Source organism: Theobroma cacao, chromosome 2, assembly GCF_053813885.1.
Source record: "Theobroma cacao isolate CCN51 chromosome 2, ASM5381388v1, whole genome shotgun sequence".
In the NCBI taxonomy this organism is placed as follows: Eukaryota; Viridiplantae; Streptophyta; class Magnoliopsida; order Malvales; family Malvaceae; genus Theobroma; species Theobroma cacao.
In genome coordinates this window covers 16,936,766-16,943,446 of record NC_142640.1, presented here as the reverse complement: position 1 = coordinate 16,943,446, position 6,681 = coordinate 16,936,766, and the positions used below count along the sequence as shown (strand labels likewise).

The window sequence follows — 6,681 nt, the reverse complement described above, 5'->3', positions numbered from 1 at the left end:
CTTAGAAATTATCCCAATTCTAGCTTAAGGTAAAATACAGCTAATCCTTAAAGTCATGCATCAATTCAAGTGAAAACTTATTCTTCAAATGGACTTCCTATGTGTGTGAATAATCTCTTATAAAGAATATCATGCAATTCGGATTAGTTTATATCAAATCTAAGCATAGGTTAGTACTAGGATCCCATAAGTTTGTTTTTCATCTCTCTCTACACTAACGTAGAATAACACTTATTCAAGGATCAATAGGTTTTTATTAAGCTTATAATATAAGGCTAGGGTCAAGGTATGATAAAGGATATTTTTAGGCTCAAATTCACCTTAAACACTTAATCAATCTAGGACCTATAAAGAGCTCAATAAAATTCTATAGCATTCCCAAACTTAAAGTAAAATTTCCTTCATATAACACGCTTTATTTCTATTTTTTTTACACCCCTAAACTTATTTTTGACAATTATAAACATGGGGTAAATTTCAAGCACCCATCACTTTTTTTTTTGCACCTTTCTCCCTCAATTTATCTTTAAGCTGAATACGCTTCCTAGAAAGATCAAAATATTTAAGGGTGAAAGGTTCAAACTGTTGAAATTAAATAAAAAGGCTAAGGCTAATATATTTGTGTATATACAAAGAAATGGGAATTTAGGCTCAAAATGGTGACTAAGGATAACTATATAATAAGGTAGCTCAATAATACCAATCTAAAGATGGCCTAAATCACTTCTTATCTTAAGTGTTATCTAAGATTTCGCCTCGAGAGAGAATCAAACAAATTCTAAAATTCGTGACTTCACTATACTCTTTATTAATATAAACTTTCTCTAAATCACATAAAAATTCTAAGTAAACAAATATGGTGCTCAAATTATTCGAAGTCACATTCTAAAATAAAAACTAACACAAGAATATCACATAAAATTAAATTATAACTATATGTTTCCCATAAGCTAAGAATTACAAGATAATCAAAATATCATCCTAGGATAGGGAAAAATCATGGATGAGGTGCAAACTATCTCAATTTTTTTTAAGCTAAAAATAAAAGCTAGCTAAACATGTAAAATAATAAGGGTAAACAAACAAAGATAAGCAAAAACAAACAAAAACACCCCCGAAACTTAAAACTAAACATTGTCCCCAATGTTTAAAGAAAAAAAAAAGGTAAAGAATACTCCCCTCGATGAATCTGAAAATGCTCAAATCTTCCTCCTCATCTTCATTATCATTAATTCTTGTGGAAGATGAAATTTTTTTTATTGGATTCTAAGCCATGCCAAGCACGTGTATTGTGGACTTTTGGCGATTAATTTTGCCTCCCCAATAATGCTTCAATCTTTGTGCATTGAATTTGAATTTTTGACCATCTGTCCCCCTAACTTCAATTGCTACATGTGGAAATACCTCATTGACAATGAAAGGACTAGATCACCTTGATTTGAGCTTCCCCGAAAATAATTTCAAGTGAGAATTATAAAGCAACACCAATTGTCCTGGCTCAAAGCTTTGTTCCACTATCTTCTTATCATGCCATTGCTTTGTTTTCTCCTTATAGAGTTTGGTATTCTCATAAGCTTGAAGGCAAAAATCATCAAGTTCATTTAATTGCAACAACCTTTGCTCGCTCGTCTCTTCAAAATCAAAATTTAACTTTTTCATGACCCAATAAGCATTATGATCAAGTTCCACTAGTAGGTGACAAGCTTTGCCAAAGACTAACTTGTATAGAGACATGCCAATTGGGGTCTTGTAAGCAGTCCGGTATGCCCATAGTGCATCATCCAATCTTCTTGCCCAATCTTTTCTTGTGGGACACACCGTTTTCTCCAAGATCTGCTTTATTTCTCTATTTCACACTTTCGCTTGGCCACTAGTTTGAGGATGATACATAGTTGCAACCTTGTGTTTAACTCCATATTTTACAAAAAGCGCATCAAAATATTTGTTGCAAAAGTGACTCCTTTCATCACTAATAATTGCCTTTAGAGTAGAAAATCGAGTGAAAATGTTCTTTTTGATGAAATTCATCACCATCTTGGAATCATTGTGAGAAAAGGCTACTGCTTCAACCCATTTGGAGACATAATCTATAGAAAGCAAGATGTAATTGTTGTTGTATGAAAATATGAATGGACCCATGAAGTCAATACCCCATACATCAAAAATTTCTATCTCAAGGATGTTGTTGAAAGGCATCTCATATCGCCTTGAGATATTACCCATTCTTTGGCACCTGTCACAATGCAAAACAAAAGTATGAGAATCTTTAAATAATGTAGGCCAATAGAAACTTGATTGGAGGACTTTAACAGTAGTTTTTGTCCCTCCAAAGTGTTCTTTATAATCTGAAGAGTGGCAATGGTGAAGCACGCTTTGAGTTTCTTCCTTTGGGACGCATTTTCTAAAAGTATGGTCTTTATACTACTTAAATAAAAAAAGTTTATCCCAAAAATAAAATTCATCATGCAAAAATTTCTTTTTCTAAGGAAAATTTAAATAAGGGGGAATAATGTTGCTTACCAGATAATTCACAAAATCAACATACCAAGAAAATGATTTCTTACCAACTTGTAGGATTTGTTCATCAAGAAAAGTCTCTTTGATTAAGGTTGAATCTTTACCTTGAGCTTCAATCTCCAATCTTGATAGGTGGTCTACTACTTGATTTTTTGTTCCTTTTCTATCACAAATATCTAGATTAAACTCTTGTAGCAAAAAAATCCACCTTATCAATCTTGGCTTAGCATCTTTATTGGCAATCAAATATTTAATGGCTGAATGATCAATGTACACTATCACCTTTGTCCCCACAAGATAAAAGCAAGATTTATAAAAAGCAAAAACAATAGCTAAAAGCTCTTTTTCTAATCCTCATTCAAAGCCTTGCTAGCATAATAGATGGAATAAAAGATTTTATCCTTTCTTTGTCTCAAAATGGCTCCCATCGCATAATCGCTTGCATCACACATTAGTTCAAAGGGGAGAGTCCAATTGGGACTAATTATGATAGGTGTAGAAATTAATCTTTCCTTCAATTCATCAAAAGTAACAAGACAGTCATTATCAAAGGTGAATAGCACATCTTTTTCTAATAAATTGCAAAGTGGTTTAGAAATTTTTGAAAAGTCCTTAATAAATCTTCAATAAAAACCGACATGACTAAGAAAACTTTGAATACCTTTGACATTTATTAGAGGTGGTAGCTTCTCAATTGTTTTAATTTTTGCTTTATTCACCTCAATGCCACTACAAAAGATCTTATGCTGAAGAACAATACCTTATTGCACCATGAAGTGACATTTCTCCCAATTGAGCACTAAATTTGTTTCTTCACATCTCTTAAGTACCCTAGCAAGATTTAGTAAACATTCATCAAAATTATTTCCAAAGACAGAAAAGTCATCCATAAATACCTTTAAGCATTGCTTCACCATGTCTATTAATTTGGCCATCATCCATTTCTGAAAGGCGGCAAGTGTATTACATAATCCAAATGGCATTCTTCTAAAAGCAAAAGTGCCATAAGGACATGTAAATATTGTCGTTTCTTGATCTTCAGGGGCAATAGCAATTTGGTTATAACTAGAATAATCATCTAGAAAATAATAATATTCCTTACCAACTAGGCGATCCAACATTTGATCAATGAATGAGAGAAGGAAATGATCTTTCCTTGTAGCTTTGTTGAGCTTGCGGTAGTCCATGCAAACTCTCCATCCAATCACAGTTCTTGTTGGAATGAGCTCGTTATTGTCATTGGCAATAAATGTCATCCCCTTTTTCTTAGGAACACATTGCACTAGACTTATCCATGAGCTATCAAAAATAGGATAAATTATTCTAGCATCCAACCACTTGATGATTTCCTTCTTGACCACTTTTTTCATGATGGGATTCAATTGTCTTTGCTGTTCAATTGTGGCTTTGTGATTCTCTTTAAAAAGAATTTTCTGCATGACAATAAAAAGGGTTAATTCCCTTAATATCAGCTATGGTCCACCTTATTGCTTTTTGGAATTCTCTAAGTGTCCTTAATAACTTTTCCTCTTACATGTTAGTAAGAGAAGCATAAATAATAACTGGAAGAGTAGAGGACTTTCCAAGAAAAGTATACCTCAAGTGTATGGGCGAAGGTTTGAGTTCCAAGATGGGTGGTTCTTCAATGGAAGGTTTGGAAGAAGACCTCAAAGAAGTTGAAATATCTAAAGACTCAATTTGATGATTAGTTCTAAGTCTAGAATAAGCAAATTTGAATATTCAATAAATTCATCATCATCTTTATCAGATGTAGCAACTAAACATGCTTCAAGAGGATCATTAGGATATTAATCTAAAAAGACATGTTTTGTAAAATCATTTACCACACTCACAGAAAAACAGTCTTCAGATATCATAGGCAATTTTATAACTTTGAAAATATTAAATGTTACCAGTTGGTATTGAACTCTCAAAGTGAGCTCACCTTTTTCAACATCAATCAAGGCTCTAGCAATTGCCAAGAATGGCCTCCCAAGGATGATTGGAATTTGCCTATCTTCTTACATGTCAAAAATAATAAAATTAATTGGAAAAATAAATTTATCTACCTTAACAAGAACATCTTCAATAATTCTCCTTGGATAGACATAAGAGCGATCAGCTAGTTGCCAAGTAACATAAGTGGGTTTGCATTACCCCAAACCAAGTTTCTTAAAAATTGACCAAGGCATTAAATTGATACTTGCACCTAAATCACTTAAAGCTTTTGAAAAAAATAAATTTCCAATAGTGCAAGGGATGATGAAACTACTTAGATCTTTAACTTTTGGTGGCAGTTTATTTTGGAGAATTGCACTATATTCCTCTGTAAGGGAAACAGTTTCAAACTCACCTAGTTTTCTCTTTTCGGAGAAGATGTCTTTCAAGAATTTGACATAGCTTTGCATTTGTTCCAAAGCTTTGGTAAAAGTAATATGCATGTGTTATTTCTTGAAGACATTGATGAACTTCTGAAATTGCTTTTTAAGCTTTTGCTTTTTAAGCTTTTGCTTTTGGAGCTTTTGGGGAAAAGGTGGTGGAGGATGGATGACTTGAGAAGTCCCTTGATTTTTGGCCTTTTCATTTTCTTTCTATTCAATTTCAATTGCTTTCTCACACATTTCTTCCTCCTTATCAACATGTACATTCTCAGATGTGATTGCTTTTTCATTCAACCTTTCAATTTCCTTTCCATTCCTTAAAGTGATTACTTGGCATTGTTCCTTACCTCTTGGATTGATTTGTGTGTCACTGGGTAAAGAACCTTGGGGTCTACTGTTGATAGAGTATGCAAGCTTTCCCATTTAAGTCTCAAGATTTCTCAAAGAGGCTCATTGGCTTTGAATTATAACATCAATCTTTGATATATATTGTAAGAAAAGTTCTTCCACTTGGGACTTCTTTTCAAGAATTGGTGGTCTAGCTTGTTGTTGAAAATTAGGAGGCATGATGGGTTTTGGATTTGAAGGCCCTCATTTGTTGTTCCATGCAAAGCTAGGGTGGTATATCCAACAAGGATTATTTTTATTGGAATATGGGGTTATGATGTTTTTTGCTAAAGTTCCCCACAAATTGGACTGATTTAGAATTGTATGGACATTGATCACTTGAATGACCATCTCCACACATCTAACAAACTACAAATGAATTTTGAACCGCATGAACTCTTAGTGTGTCAAACTTCTTGGATAGTGTAGCCACTTGTGTAGCTACTTGAGCAGTTAAGGTGCTAAGTGCATCAATTTCATATGCTCCCACAACGTTTCTTAAACCAGATCTTTCTGAAGGCCATTGGTAATTATTTAAGGCCATATCTTTCAACAGATTATAAGCATCTGTAGCATTCTTACCCATTAATGCCCCATTAGTAGCAACATCAATTGTGGTTTTTATTGAACCAACCAACCCATTGTAGAATGTCTGAACTTGCAACCAATCAGGAATCCCATGATGTGGACATATTCTAAGTAAGTCCTTAAATCTCTCCCAAGCTTCATACAAGGATTCACCTTCAAATTGTGTGAATGAGGTGATTTCACTCCTCATCTTTGCAGTATTGGCAGGTGGAAAGAATTTTGCTAGAAACCTTTGAGCCAAACCCTCCCATGTAGTAATCAACCCATTGGGCAGTGAATTGAGCCAACTTTTTGCTTTATCTCTCAAAGAAAACGAAAACAATCTCAATCTAATAGCATCATCAGTTACTCCATTATATTTGAAGGTATCACAAATTTCCAAGAAATTCACCAAATGAAAATTAGGAACATCACTGGGTGACGCCCAAACTGGACTGGAGACTGAATCATCCTAGTTTTAATTTCAAAATTATTTGCATTGATGGAAGGTTTTCTAATGCTTTGCTATAATTTTGCAAAAGAGGAATAGCATAATCCTACAGTGCTCTATTTTCTTCAGGAGCTAGATTATTGGCATTGTTGCCATTATTGTTGTTATCCTTAGTCATTGTCTGATTTAAAGTTACAACTTGCAAATTCTCCCTTCGACATCTTCTGAAAGTACTTTCTATCTCAAGATCAAAAGGAATAAGAGTAACGATGTTTCTTCTTTGCATACAATGACCAAAGATATTTGCACGCAAACAAAAACTAATATTAAAACAAGAAAATAAATTTTGAAATAAGACTAAATTGCTTGGAATTAATA

The 6,681-nt window shown here is 33.5% G+C and overlaps 1 non-coding gene across 1 annotated transcript; it reads left to right on the top strand.

Annotated features, from left to right (window-relative positions):
• Positions 1-5,959: 5,959 nt before the first annotated feature.
• On the top strand, positions 5,960-6,066 carry LOC148764114 (small nucleolar RNA R71). The gene has a single exon (XR_016024982.1). It is a non-coding gene; the product is annotated as a small nucleolar RNA R71 (small nucleolar RNA).
• The last annotated feature ends 615 nt before the right edge of the window (positions 6,067-6,681 follow it).